This window comes from Panthera uncia, chromosome C2 (genome assembly GCF_023721935.1).
Source record: "Panthera uncia isolate 11264 chromosome C2, Puncia_PCG_1.0, whole genome shotgun sequence".
NCBI lineage: Eukaryota > Metazoa > Chordata > Mammalia > Carnivora > Felidae > Panthera > Panthera uncia.
This window is the reverse complement of record NC_064810.1, coordinates 53,999,614-54,015,652: the sequence shown is the minus strand read 5'-3', so window position 1 is coordinate 54,015,652 and position 16,039 is coordinate 53,999,614. Positions and strand designations below refer to the sequence as shown.

Genomic DNA, 16,039 nt, shown 5'->3' with positions numbered 1-16,039 from the left:
AAAATTTGAATAAACTCTGTAGATTGGATAATGGTATCAAATTAATGTTAACGTTTTCATATTTGTACTATGGTTATGTAAGGGAATATCCTTGTTTTTACCAATATATAGAAGTATTTGGAGGTAAAGGTGCATCCTGTCAGCAACTTGCTCTCAAATGATTCAGAGAAAAAAAAGTGTAAATGTATGTGTGCTTTTGTATATTCACATATATATGAATAGAAGGAGGGTGATAAAGAAAATGGGTGAGTTGTTAACATTTTGGAAGTCTGAGGGAAGGGCATATAGAAATTCATTGTATTTTTTTAGGAGGTGCAGCTTTTTATTGAAGTATAATTAACATATAGTGTTATGTTAGTTTCAGGTGTACGATATAATGATTCAACAATTATATACATTACTCAGTGCTCATGGAGATAAGTGTACTCTTAATCCCATTTATCTATCTTACCCGTCACCTCTCTCTGTGCCCCCGTTGGCAACTACCAGTTTGTTCTCTGTATTTAAGACCCTGTTTTTTAGCCAGTCTCTTCTTTGTTTGTTTTGTTATTGTTGTTTCTTAAATTGCACATATGAGTGAAATCCTAGGTATCTGTCTTTCTCTATCTGACTTACTTCATTTAGCATAATACCCTCTAGGTCCATCCATGTTGTTGCAAATGGCAGGATCTCATTCTTTTTTATGACTGAGTAATATTCCATTGTGTGTATATATACACACACACACACGTGTGTGTGTGTGTGTATAGATATAGATTCTACATCTTCTCTATCCATTCATTTATCTGTGGATACTTGGGTTGCTTTCATATCTTGCCTATTGTAAATAATGTTTCAGTAAACATAGGGGTGCATATATCTTTTTTTGTTTGTTTGAATTAGTGTTTTCCTATTCTTTGGGTGAATATCCAGTAGTGGAATTACTGAGTCATATGGTAACCCTGTTTTTTATTTTTTGAGGACCTTCCATACTGTTTTCCACAGTAGCTGCACCAGCTTGCATTCCCACCAACAGTACACGAGTATTACTTTTTCTCCACATCTTCACTGACGCTTGTTATTTCATGTGTTTTTTATTTTAGCCATTCTGACAGGTGTAAGGTGGTATCTACCTCATTTGCATTTCTATGGTAATTAGTGATGTTAAGCATCTTTTCTTATGTCTTTTGGCCACCTGTATGTCTCCTTTGAAAAGATGTCTACTTAGGTCCTCTGCCCATTTTTAATCAGATTATTTGGGGGGGGGGGTTGATGTTGAATTGTTTAAGTTCTTTATATACTTTGGATATTAAACCCTTTCCATTGTATTTTTTTACCAATTTTTCTATAAAGCTGAAGTTATTTTAAAATATAAAGCTTAAGAAATGATGGTTCTTGGAGATTATATGCTCTATATAGAAGTTAGCCTGTCTCTGAATCAAATAGAAAATCAACTTGTTAAAATAATATGAACTCCCCAATAAAATTATATGGCCCACTGAACACATCTTATATCTTCATAATCATTGATTCATAGGGAATAGTTTTTGACAATTCTAAGGAAGTTTTTTCTCCTGCCCTCTAGCTTATCTAGGTCAGCATTTCCCATGAGTTTTACACAAAAACAAATTTCTGTAACCAGTAAATTTGAAAATGTTAAAAACGAGTTTCATTTTCTTTAGAACTTCTCATCTGCATTGTGAATCTGCAAATAGCAAATATAGTTCCATTATTATTTTTTTTTAATATGTAATCACCTTTGCATCCAAGAACATTCTTTGAGTGCAGATTTAGGTAAATGAGCACGTGAAAATCAGTATACAAATTTAAGATTATTTTCAACCTTTTGTTAGGAAGACGAGGAGACCCATGTCACCCTGGTTCGCAACTCTCCTGCATGGATGGTAACATGCATGCAATGCTCATCGAATCTCAGTGGACTTTGAGGATTTGGGAGACTTTATAGAGAACTAGGATTACATGGCCAAATGTTTTTCTTCTTAAAACTCTTCTATGCTGGCCAAAACAGCTTTTTGTTTTTCCTTTAAAGCAGTCTTTAATAACAACATAATTATAGTAGTTAGAATGTACTGCTCTATTTTGTGGTCAAATAGTAACCATTATCATAGCTTTACCTTTTTCAAAACAATGTGCCTAACAACCAAGTCTAGATCCTAAAACTTTATATTTTAAAAGGATAAATGGCATTTTAAAGAGTGAAAACAATTTGGATTCACTGGTTTGTTTGTTTGTTTGTTTTGACAAAACTTTTTTTTTAAATACAGGAGAGAGGAGAATAAGAACTGGGCTCATCTAAATGTGTCCTAAATAATGTGTCCCAAGTGTTAGATTTACATATTTGTGCACATTTGATACAGACATGCAAAGTTCAAATTTGTGATTCACTGACTCACCATCAGCACCTTATTTCAGGGCTGTGTTGGGCCCCTCCATACTTTGTCCTTGTACTGCTTCATACTGCAAGGACCCTTTCCAGTTGACCATCAGTACCCCAGAATCCATCACCTGCTCCTTCCCATCCCCTACTTGAGATGCTACTGGAGAGGCCCCAAGCTCCTGTGCATAGCCCCATCTCTATGGGTCAGAGTTAACAACTAGTTACAATTTTCTTACCCTGCAAAACATTCTCTAGGCTAGCAACCTCTGAAGTTTCTGACTCTGCTTGGACATCAAAATCAAATAGACAACTTAAAAAAAAATTCCCAGCCCTCTTACCCCTCAATCTTACTTGATAGTTCTTTGATAGTTCTTGGGTGGGACTGAGAAGTCAGATATATTAAAAAGCTCCTCAGATGACTGTGAGGGGCACCTGGGTGACTCAGTTGGTTAAGCACCTGACTTCAGCTCAGGTTCTGATCTCATGGTTCATGAGTTTGAGCCCTGCATCAGACTCTGCTGTCAGCTTCAGACCCTCTGACTTCCTCTCTCTCTGTCCCTCTGCCCTCTCTCTCTCTCAAAAATAGACATTTTAGGGGCACCTGGGTGGCTCAGTCAGTTGAGCGTCTGACTTCAGCTCAGGTCATGATCTCACAGCTTGTGAGTTCAAGCCCCGCGTCAGGCTCTGTGCTGACAGCTCGGAGCCTGGAGCCTGCTTCAGATTCTGTGTCTCCCCCTCTCTCTCCCCCTAACCCACTTGCATTCTGTCTCTGTCTCTCTCAAAAATAAATAAACATTAAAAATTTTTTAAAAATACAAAAAAATAAACATTTTAAAGAAAAAGAAAAAGCTCCTCAGATGACTCTGATGCAGCTAATCGAAGAACTACTTTGGGGAGCTATCACTGCAAAAATTGTCCCTGCCTACAAGTAAACAGATAAAGCATCTTAGGTCTGAAGAGCTCTTTAAAAGAGATCTAAGCTAGTGTTTCTTTTCTTTTCTTTTCTTTTCTTTTCTTTTCTTTTCTTTTCTTTTTTTAATGTTTAGTTTTGAGAGAGAGATTGCATGTGCAAGTTGGGGAGGGGCAGAGAGAGAAGGAGGCAGAGGATCCAAAGCAGGTTCTGTGCTGAGAATGGAGAGCCCGATGTGGGGCTCAAACTCATGAGCTGTGAGATTGTGACTTAAGCCAAAGCCTGATGCTTAACCGACCGAGCCACCCATGTGCCCCTAAAGTAGTGTTTCTTAACGTTTGGCCCATGGACTATCTTAACATTAGCCCTACCTGGGGTGACTTTTAAATTTTTTTTTTTTTTAACGTTTATTTATTTTTGGGACAGAGAGAGACAGAGCATGAACGGGGGAGGGGCAGAGAGAGAGGGAGACACAGAATTGGAAGCAGGCTCCAGGCTCTGAGCCATCAGCCCAGAGCCTGACGCGGGGCTCGAACTCAAGGACCGCGAGATCGTGACCTGAGCTGAAGTCGGACGCTTAACGACTGAGCCACCCAGGCGCCCCTGGGGTGACTTTTAATAGGTACCTGAGATTATTTAAAAGATACTAGAGTTTGAGACATACGAATATTAAAAACTGCCAATTAAAAAAAAAATCATAAAACCAATGTCCAAAAAGGTTAAGTGGCTTGCCCATTTTCAAACCAAGATTACAAACCTCAGTTTCCTAAATGGTTCTCCATGCACTTGGAGCAGCTCTGTGGGAACTTCATGTTCACAGCTCCTGTCACGTATGCTTCCTATCCGAATCCCAAAGCAACAATATACAGTCACATTTCCATTCATGCCCAATGAGTACTTATTTTTCTCCAGTCCCTATACAAAGGCTTTTGCATAGAATAGTGGATGGGAAATCCAGACACCTTGATTCCAACCACAAGTCTGCTAGTAACTTTCTGCATGACTTTTAGGACATCACTTACCCTCAGTGTCAGTTTTTTTGTTGTTGTTTTTTTGTGGAAAGTTAGGAGTAGGACTAGAATATTCTGAATGATTTTAGTCCTAAAATTGTGCGATTTTAAACCTTTAGCAGGCTCTCCTATAGTAAATAATCTGCAAAGGTGTACCAATTCCTAAGAGCTGATTGTCAGATATTTAGAAACTTTGAGAGCAGTTGTTAAACTGTTGGTAGCTTAAAGCCAGCACATAATGGGAGTATTTACACCATGGAAATAGGAAAACACTAAAAATTAGGGCTTTAAAAAGAAGACAAAAACAAAACAAAAAGCGGGTTTACCAGCACACACCACTTATAGGCAGTATTATAATGTTCTCTAGACCAGAACCAAATGCAGTAAATACATAACAGAATGTTCCGCCATATTTTAAGGTAGATTATTATAGTACTAATTGAATTAGATCAGATTTGCAAATTGTTCTAAAAAATCATTAAGTCTCCATAAAGCCACTCAGTGTGTCAAATGTGCATCCCCTGTACCATTTTATTGATGTAACTTTACTGCCTTTCTAACTAAACCCAGTTCCTTTTACTGCCTCTCAAATCAATAGGCTAAAGCAGCCCAAGCATCCTCCCTCATGATAGATTCAAAGATCATGCTTGTACAACTGAAAAAAAATGTAGAATGCACAACTAGTCCAATTACTTGCTATAAAAAAAACAACTAATTCAGTTCACTGCATCATTGATCCATTTAATTGTATAGCAGCTTCCTATTGATAACAGGAAATGTCCCTGACTCAACCATGCTGAAACTGAAACTGGCCAGTTTTCCACAACCATAAATTTCAATAATGATTCTACATAATACACAGAGACTAAAAATCGTAGCCAGAGTTTATTACATTTTTCTTGGTTTCACTGACGTATTTCCCTTGCATATGACCTGATTTCTCTTATGCTTCCTGGGCTTCATTAGTCATTAAATGCTAGCCTATACTTACGTTCATGACTGGATATTTTATTTCAGATAGAGATTGTGACAGATTTTAAACTACTTATTCATTTGACTCTTGGAAACCATTCAGCAATCCATGAGCTTTGCGGAAGGTGCTGATGATCTGGAAGTGCTACCTTCGTTCATATTTCTGACCACTTGGTTTAGGCAGATGCTATTTAGTATACTCATGGAATACAAATACAACAAAAATGGGATGGATAACTACTATATTTTGGGCATAATAGTAGGTGCTGAAGGAAACAAATAATCAGACATAATCTCTCCCGTCAAGAGCTCCCAGTCTAAAGATCTATGCGTTAACTAAAATGTTATACTGGTAAGTCTCATAATAGAGAAATAAACTGAATGGTACTGAAGTTGGGTGAAGAAGTAATTCTAACTTGGAGAAAACAAAGAAGAATTTATAGAGTTGCTCCTTGATGGATGAGTAAAAACCCAGGAGCAAATTAAAACAGGAATGGCCATGCCACACAGAGGGAAAGACACAAAGTCAGGGGGTGCAGAAGGGCATTAAGGGATCAGGTGGCAGAGAGGAAGGATTAAAGGTACACCAGGAGGAAAAGAGGGAAGATGAAACGGAAGATTTTGAATGTCAAGATAAGGAATCAAGCAGGAGAAGTGGTAAATCAAGTAGGCATGATACAATAAAACATAATAACAGACCTGGATACAGTGCAACACAACTGAGGAGACAGGAATCCACTGAGAGGAAAGGATGTTTCATCCAGGTCTTTCAGAATTTTGCAAAATGGAAAAGAGAGAAGCAGCACTCTAGGAAGAGGGGTCAATGTGAGCCGAGGCACAAAGACAGTAATGATGACTAGCATTATCACTATGGATGCCAAGCACTGTGCTAAGCATTTTATCTATATTATCACATTTTATTTTGCTCCTGAGTGTGGGAGTTAATATTTCCATTTCATAGATATGAAACTGAGATCCAGGGAAGCCATGTAACAAGCCCAAAGCCACATAGTAGTGGACTCAGGCACTATACCATAAACCTTCAATCTGAGAAATATGATATATGATATGACATTGAAGGGTAACAGTAAATCAAGGTGGTTAGAGTGCAATATTTTTTTAAATCACAATTATCATTTATTGACCAGCTACTATGTCGCAAGGAAGTTAATACATGATTCATCACAGTGCCTTGAAGGAAAAAATGGACCCAAATGACTCAGTTAGTAGCAACCTTAGTAATTCTTGCCACACAAAAAGTACAGAGGGAGCTGAGAAGAGCAGGGATGTCAGGCATGACTGTGCAGAGAAGCATCAGTGAAGAAATGCAAGGAAGTTTGGCAGTGGTGTTGACAACTACACTATTCTATGCCTGCTCCCTTTGACCCTTCTTACATAATACATGTGAAGGAGGAGCCAGATTCAAGGTCAGGACAGAGACCCTAGCTGCTCTGAACCCTGTTGTATTTGAAACATGTTAAAACCGTCATGTGGATACACTTAAATAGACAGCTGCTGGGGCGCCTGGGTGGCTCAGACGGTTAAGTGTCCAACTCTTGATTTCCACTCAGGTCATGATCTCACGTTTGTGACATCAAGTCCCTCTCTGATAGTGCAGAGCCCATTTGGGATTCTCTCTCTCGCCTCTCTCTCTGCCCCTCCCTCATGTATTCTCTCTCTCTCTCTCTCTCTCTCAAAATAAATAAGTAAACCACCCCCCCCCAAAAAAAAAAATAGCTGCAAAAACTGTCAGTCAAATTTGGCATGGGATATTTTGTAATGGGAGATGGTGGAGGAAACTGCCTAGAAACTAAAACGGAATATGAGAAAAGGACCAAGCTTCTATTTCCTTGGAGGGGACTAGGATGGCAAAGACCAAGTCTGCCCAGGGATGTCAAGATTTAGTCCAGTCTGGAATCAGGAAGTGGCAGTTTTGGAGTGTCATCCAGGGGCTGCGGGCCAGGGATCAGAGAGAGTTAGTATGATACCAAACACTAACTTAGGTAATGTCAGGTCACGGAGAGTGAGAGCAGGATCTGGTGTTCCTCAGGCCTGGGCTGGTAGGGAAAGCGGAAGTAGGTAGGGATATTGGGTGGGACTCTCTCTGCAGTGACCACACCTTGGAGGGAAATCCCCAAAGCCCAAGATACCAGAAAACCTCATGGCCCTTCAGAAACCTGTCAGCAGCCTCCAAGTATTATTTCCAGAAGGTACTGCTGATCCAAAACGGCTCCCTTCAGTCAGATTTCTTATTTCTTGGTTTGGGGAGATGATATTTAGTCCTAATATCACTGGGATTATGGACAAGGCTGGAGTGACTTTAGCCCAATACACACCAGTTGACCATTAGCAGGTCAGCCCCACTCATTTACACGTACAGGTGGCTAGCTGGGAGCGAGCAAGGCTTATATGGCTCTAGAATGTAGGGCAGAATCAGGACCAGAGATGGGAATCATCTATCAAGAGGCTGTACCTCAAGCAGAAACTGAGACTGGGGAAGGGACCAAGGATTGGAAACGCTTACCTTGATGACATGATACTATACATGGAAAATCCGATAGACTCCACCAAAAGACTGCTAGAACTGATACGTGAATTCAGCAAAGTTGCAGGATACAAAATCAATGTATGGAAATGCTTACCTTTAAGAACTGGCCAGAGGAAGGAAACTAAGAAGGATTAATCAAATAAATTAAAAGTAAGTGAGAATAAACTTCCAATGTTTCCCTTTTTCTCCTCCTTCTTCATTTCTTGTGTATGAGTTTTATTTTACACACTGATTTGTAATTGGAACAAACCTTCAAAAAGGAAACTCGCTTCATTGTAAAACGATGGTAAATGATTCCTCCCTCTGGGGAGGCTGTATACAATGGGATAATGTACGTGATTGCTCGTATTAGGTGTTCAATGTGTGCTCAAACACACCACCTCTGGCCCACCTTCTTCCTTCCCTGGGCTTCTATTCCTTACCTTATAATCTGATCTTATCATCAAAATAGAAGCAGGTGTGATTAAATTAGATGTGGTTGATTTCTACATACAGGCTTAACAGTGAGAGAAAAGAAAAGAGTTAAGCCTTTGGTTTCCAAATCGGCTTTTGCAGAGCATTGAAAAAGTGTTCTTTGGCCATCCCCTTTTATGGATGAGAAAATTGAAATAATCAGCTGAACAGAAGTGCTCTCTCCAAATTCATAGTTGCATCCTGTGCCCTGGCAGACACTTTCTCACCCGTTGCTTAGCATTTGGGAAATTCCAGGGAGTCAAAAGAAGCAAGACAATGAATCATTTGGTATTATTATTATTTTTTAAAAAACTCTTTTCCTAGCTGTTAGAAAGGATTTTTTTTTTTTTTTTTTTTTTTTTTTGAGAAAGAGAGACAGAGACAGAGCGAGACAGAGAGTGTGTGAGCAGGGGAGCGGCAGGGAGAGAGGGAGAATCTCTACCAGGCTCCAGGCCATCACCACAGAGCCCACCATAGGGCTCCAACTCACGAAACTGTGAGACCATAACCTGAGCCAAAACCAAGAGTCGGACTCTCAACTGAGCCACCTAGGTGCCCCTCATTTGGTATTATTTATCCTTATCCTCCCAATTCTGGAGCAAACCAGTTCCTAGGAATCACCTTATAGGAAATCTGTTGCTTAGCAATTAGATTTCAGCACTGCCATTTTACAAGTGCAAGGATGATAATCATCAGCCTATTACCTTTTCCCCTTATTAGAAGTAGCTAGGTTTATGATTATAGGGGTCACCATTAGTTCCACTTCATGGATCCACCTTTCCTGTAATGTGGCTCCTGTAGTTTATCTTAGACACTCACATGGCTTTTAGAACATAGTTCCATGATTCACATGTTAACTCCCTAATGGCCGGGGAGACCCATGAACTTTGACCAACCAAATGGGAAATCTAAAACAGTGCTAAAGTGGCCTTCCTTAACAGCCAGTCCCTAGGAAAGTGATAGATGTTTACACAGTGGCCTACCCATCCCCACCTTGGTGGTCAGGCTGAGCTCCAGAAGGTGAGAGAACACGATAATGTTGCCACAGTGCTAGGTTCTAAACATGTCTGTTCCTCTTGGCTGGTACCACCCTCTCCTCGAGAAAGGACACCCTCTCCTTCTCCAAGGACCCCTAGAGAGACCACTCCAGTTTCTCTCACAGAATGATCTGTGGATGTATGTGTATGTCTGTACACATGCCAACATTCAAAAATGAGAATTTTACATAAAGACCCAGACTCCAGGGGTGCATGGATGACTGAGTTGCTTGAGTGTCCAACTTTGGCTCAGGTCGTGATCTCACAGTTCATGAGTTCAAGCCCCACATAGGTCTCCATACTGACAGCTTGGAGCCTGGAGCCTGTTTTGGATTCTGTGTCTCCCTCTCTCTCTGCCCCTCCCCCACTCATGTGCTCGCTCAAAAATAAAATAAACATTAAAAAAAAAAAGATCCAGACTATAGACCTTAACCAAAAATTGGAAGATACCCCAACTCGAAGCCTTCATTGGTACCTATGATAATCAGATCAAGTGGAATATTGCTCTCCATTGTACCTCAGTCCTCACCACTCCCGATTGTATTCCTGAAATGAGGCATTTCTGAATATGAAATATAATGCTACTGGATTATCAGAATTCTTACCTTGCCTACCTCCCTTGTCTGCATGGCTCACCTAGCTCAGCAGGCATTGAAGTGGAAGCGATGAATTCTTGTTGCCTCTAGACTCGAATCACCACCACATCCACCAGCATCCAGTATCACCAGCTTCTGTTTACCCATCCACTTTCAGGAAAAAAAAAAAAAAATCAACAGATATTTTTCCTCTCACTGAGCCTCTGGAGCTGTTGGAATAGAATCTGTACCAGGCTCCTAAAGCCATCCAAGGCCACGGGACTATTGCCAGGGTGGGAATGCATGCTGACAGGGTTCTGACTTTGGCACTGGGCCCCTTTGACATTTCCTGGTTCTTCCAGGGGACAGAAGACCAATTCCCTCATAGGACAGTTCAATGTGAGCCACCTGAAAGGAAGATTCTTTTTGCTGTTGTCATAACTGAAGAATTGATAGCTTTGTATTTTATAATCCATATATGCATATTTTACAAATATCCTACATACATATTTTTACACATATGCAGACCTATATCATTTTGATATATCACAGTAGAAAATGTGGATATGTTCTTGGTTTATAGTTCAGTTGCAGACGGGAAGCCCTGGCTTACAGGATGCAGTCTTTGTTTCCTGACATCTGTTTTCTTTACATCTTGAGGAGGCACCCCATATAGACATTAATAATCATACTCATCTTTAACAGGCCTTATGCTACTGAACAAGCTTGTATTTCTATTCTTGCTGAATGTTCCTATTCATACACAGAGACACACAGGGCAGAGATCATCACTCGGCTCTAATGAAAAGGCAACAGAGGCTCAGGTAGGGTAGGCTGCTTAGGACATTCCACGTGGGTGGGATGGAGTCTGAGCAAAGCAGCCCTCCTGGCCAGCAACCCACGGCTCTTCCCAAGACAGGCACCTCTGTCAGAATCCAGTGAACATTTGAAACATATCTGCTAACTGAATAAACAACCCACAGTCCCTGGCAGTTAGAACATAGGAAGATAAAGCAAAGTATTAAAAATCCATATGCACTATACTGACAGTTCCCAGGTATTGTACTGGAGTTAGAGGCATAGATCAGTTGTCAAGGTACTCTATAATGAAAAATGGTCATGGTTGGACTGTGCCCCTTTATCTCCCTAGTTCTATAACCCAATTTTTATCAAGGACCTCAGGCCTGAAGAGCTCAAACTGTATTTTGAAGCTTATGTCATTAATATTCACCACCACATTCTCAAAGGGTGCAAGGCATGTATCATTATCTTCACGTTTCAGATGGAAATATGGCAGTGAAAAGAAGCACAGCCATGTGTGCCTGGGTTAAGGATTCAGAGAATGTTTTCTTATAGCACCATCATCCATGTCCAATTCGGCAGTTACTTCCCCTGTAAGAAACAACACTGAGATAAAGCACATGGGAAGCTGTCATTTCAGCCTGATGTCCCCAGTGTCACAGTCTGACCAAAGTAATAAAATCAAAGCCCCAAGGCTATGATGAAAACGAAAGGCTATGGCAAAGAAGATTGGCAAAAAAGCCATTATGTATTGGCCTGGATCCTCAAACGTCCTCAGAAAAATATTGAAACTTCAGACGTGTATTATTGTACAATAGCAATTAAAGCCTATGCCTCACAGTGAAAACAGCCAGCTTACAACACTGGCCACACAAGATTTGTGTGGGATTTCTGGGATTTTATATTTGATCCCACTATGATCTTTCAGCACCATCTTGAGCACCCATGTGTCAATTTCACTGCATCCAACACTGCTCACTATTTCTCTTTCTACAAATCTCTGTGCTTTTCAGAAAGCAGACCAAAGACACCTGGCATTAGTAAACCCCAGTGACCCTGAAAAGAACATAAGAAATGCCTGCTTTCAGGCGGATTAGTGTTCCAGTTGATTGAGAATTTTGTCACTAATATCTGAGACATTTGGGGGAGGACATGACTTCATAAAAACTGGTGTTGTACTTCTAGGAACTTATCCTACAGGTGCAAAAATCACACAAGATTATTCATCACCATATGTAACAAAATAACAAATAACAAATAACAAAAATGTGGGACTAAGTGGCCATTAATAAGAGACTGGTCAAATAAATTATGGTACATCCATGCAGTGGAACATAACTGGGCTCTAAAAGAAAGGATGAAAGAGGTCTTTATGTACCAATAAGGAAAGATCTTGAGGACATAATAAAGCAAGATGCGATACAAATGAGGGAGTATAGGATCCTACTATTTAAAAATTCGGAGGGTGAATATATTTGGTCATTTAACATATACTTTTTGAACACCTTTGATATCCCAGGAACTTTTCTAGGAGTGGGGTAATAGTCACTGAAGAAAACAGACTAAACCCCCTGCCATCAAAGGACTTATTCCTATTTGCTTTTATATGCACTTTACAAAATATTTTTAACGACATATAAGAAACCCGTGATCACCTATTGGGACTGTGGCAGGGACTGGACAGACGTGGGACAAGTGCAAGAGAGCAAGTTTTCACTGTATGATCTTTTATATTTTCTAAATATTTAGAATAAAAGGAAAATTAAAAAAATAAACAGGAAAATCTTAAATACCTTTCCCTATTAATCTGAGATGGATTCGCACTCACTAAACTGTCCAAACCTGTCTTGAACCTCTTTACCAATTGAGGCTAGTATTACACTCTCTTGTAAGCCTCTTCCATATATTTACTTGTGTAATTTAAATAAAATATCATTCCCTTTATTTATCCTACAGGATTTTCCTTCTTGCTTTCAAAACGCCCCTTTTATCTAATAGTCTGCGATTAAATGAGTATATTTATGTTTATTGTTCTCAAACCATTCATTAATCTGTAACACTTAAAGAATCTCCCCATTGTTGTTGCCTTCCCTCATTGAAGACTTCCCATTCTTGCTAAGAAATTCCTTATTTCCATGCTGTTAGTTACATACACTAGCTTCTCTGCTTGCAATTGAGGTGACTGGGGCTCTGTGGAGGACCATTTCTATTGTAAGTCCTGAAGGGTGAATGGGGTAATAGTTGAAACATCAGCAATGTTCTGGTCTCAAGACTGTCAAATGAGATAGCACTATGAGGACAGAGCCCCATGATCCCCCAAAGGACAGTTAAGATACAACCCCTGCTGTAACTCCCTGACATTCCTTGAAACCGCACGCACCCCCTTCGTGCCTTCACGTAGCCACCAGACGTATGTCTGGCTAATGTCTAAAGATCCTTTGTGTTCTCTTTCCTTTCTTTGATACTCTTTGATGCTTCTATCTAATGAAATATGAAATAAAGGCTATTGCAGTCTGCTGCCGCTGCTGTTCTCTCACAGAGGCAGCCTGAACGTCCACTCTGTCTAGTGTTTGAGAACTCCTTCAGTTCATGGCCACAGGGCTCCACTTCTTGCCCTGCTAGAGACACCAGCCTCACCCCTCCCAAGACAGACTTTCACCTTCATTTGTATCCATAAACTCCTTTCCTTCAGAAAGCCTCCAAAAAATAATCATTCTGGTCAAAACATTTTTTTCTTTTTTCTTTTTTTTTCAAAAAAAAATCCTGACGAGAGTAAATTGATCTCTTCCCAGCTCTGTCCTTCCTCTGACTCCAGGTTTTCAGCCTCTCATTCCCCTTAGATCTGTAGATGACGTTGTGCTGTGTGCTCTGTGTTGAGTTTCACATTCCAGCCCAGCTCCTAGTCGTACCCATGTGCTTCCTGCCCCTCTTGTCTTACTCGTGCCTCTCACTGCCCAGCTAGATGTTTCCCCACACTGATCCCCCTCAGCCCCTCCGCAGTGTGTAAAAAAGTTTGAAACAATTTATACCTGTTATAGGTCACAGGTTCTTAACATTAAAAGGGTCCTTGGCAGCTAGTTGACCTCCAGCATTCCTGGCGAAGATGCCTCCAATGAATCCTGCAGGCCCCACTTACCCAGCTGGGGATATTCATGCATTTACCGGGGGAGAAGCATCAGGCTCTGCTCATGCATCCCATAATCTCTTTCTAGGGTGACCAACTGTGTGGTTTGCCTAGGACTGGGGATTTCTCAGATGTGGGACTTACCATTTTATATTTTTGAATGTTTATTGATTTTTGAGAGACAGAAAGAGAGAGAACGTGAGTGGAGGAAGGGCAGAGAGAAGGGGACAGAGGATCTGAAGCAGGCTTTGGACTGACAGAAGAGAGCCCTTTGCGGGGCACAAACCCACAAACCATGAAATCATGACCTGAGCTGAAGTCGGACACTCAACCAACTGAGCCACCCAGGTGCCCAGGACTTTCCATTTTAAATAAAGACAGTCCCTGGCAAACGGGGATACACTGGTCACCCTGCTTTTAACCATTCCACACACTATTTCTGTGCGCACCTTTGTTCCCGAAGGCCAGCACTAGTGTATCCTTGCTGGAGAGCCGCCCTCAGGCTGCTAACATCTATCCCCTGACCTGCTCCTCCTGAGAACCAGAAGTGACTGACAGTTTACATATCCCCAGGAAAGCTCTCAACCAGTGACTGAAGGGTAAGGGAGTTTTGGTACTCCAGTATCTAGGACCCTGATGGGGACAATACTGAGTTATGAATTACACCATATCCAGAGCTCCTGGCAGGATTAGATCACACTTAACCTCCATGGGACTTCACTTGATGTCACATCCTTGCTTGGTTGTCTTCCTCTACTGCCTCACTTGCCCATGCCACCACCATTTGTTTCCTGGGAAAACATCCTAATAAATCACTTCATTATCTCAGAGTCTGTTTCTAGGAAGCTCATATATTTGGTCATCTAGTGCTATGTAGAAAACCATCCCACAATGTCACAGCTAAAACAACCATTTTATTATCTCACAATTTGGTGGGTTGACCAGGCCCAGCGGGGTGGTTCTTCTATTCCACATGGCAGCAGCTGGGGCTGCAGTTATCTGGATGCTCTATGGGGCTGGAATGTCCAAGATGTCCCATGCCATCGACATGAATGTGTCTGAGACCCCTTGGCAGAACTTCTTGTCTTACTTGGAGTCTCTCATGTGGTTGTGGTCAATGGCAGCTAGGGCTAGACTGAATGGAAGGATTCAGCAGAACGCTGGATAGTGAGACTCATTCTCTCCCCATGTAGTTTCAAGACCTCTCTTCTTGTATTAGTGTCCTAGGGCTGCCATAACAAAGTACCACAAATGGGTAGCTTACAACAACAGATATTTATTCTCTTACAGTTCCAGAGACTAGAAACTCAAAATCAAGGTATCGGTGCAGCCATGGTCCTACTGAAGGCTCTAGGGAAGAATTCTTCTTCACTTCTCCTGGATTCTGGAAATTGCTGCCAATCCTTGACATTCCTTGGATTGCAGCTGAATCACCATAATCTCTGCCCCTGTCATCACACAGCTTTCTTTCTTCCTGTGTGTGTTTTTCCCATGGTCCTCTTATAAGGATGCCAGCCATTGGATTTATGTTGCATCCAATCTAGTGTGACCTCATTTTAACTTGATGACATCTGCAAAAACCCTATTTCCAAATAAGTCTTTTTCATAGGTTTCAAGAGTGCACATGATCTCTCCATATGGTCTCTCCATCAGAATAGCCGAATTTCTTCCAGGCACCTTAGGTTTCCCAGAAACAAAAAGTAGAAGCTACTAGGCCTTACCAAGTACTCACAAAGTGCCTTGAAGAACTTTAAATGCTGAGGTTACAGCAGAGGAAAAGATAGGCAAAGTGCCTGCTGTCATACAACTTCCACTGTGGCAGAGGGAATATCATTAGTCACTTCCCTTGCCTAGAACTCTGAGCTAACATGTTGTGGTAGTATGGGAAGAATAATGAACTACATCTGACACCTGGACTCTAGCTGTGCTTTGGGTTCCAGACAGATAAAAGATAATATAGCCTGTCACCTGGCTCAATCACATAATATTCCTGGGCCTCCATTTCCTCGTCTGCATAATGAAGGATTTGAACCAGACAATCTGAGGGCCTCCCAAATGAGGTCTCCACCATTTACAGAACTGTTTTCTTTTGTTCAAACAACTTCCTAATTTTCACCTCTGTCATAAAGTCTTAAAAGTAGTTAATGCTTTGGGGGGGATGAGTAAGGAGGGGATGAGAGGGCAAGAAAGAAAATTAAGTTCCTGAGCAGTTGAAAATTTTCTCTCTCATTC

The 16,039-nt window shown here is 40.9% G+C and overlaps 1 long non-coding RNA gene across 2 annotated transcripts in view; it reads right to left on the bottom strand.

Moving 5' to 3' along the window:
* Nucleotides 1-16,039, bottom strand: part of LOC125920925 (uncharacterized) — a 90,526-nt gene that overhangs the window by 17,269 nt on the left and 57,218 nt on the right. The window contains exon 3 of one of the 2 annotated variants that reach the window (XR_007457253.1): nt 9,913-10,053. This is a non-coding gene — a long non-coding RNA (uncharacterized LOC125920925). Of the gene's footprint in view, nt 1-3,732; nt 10,054-16,039 lie in introns of those variants that run through there. The other variant, XR_007457252.1, reaches the window with a different exon arrangement.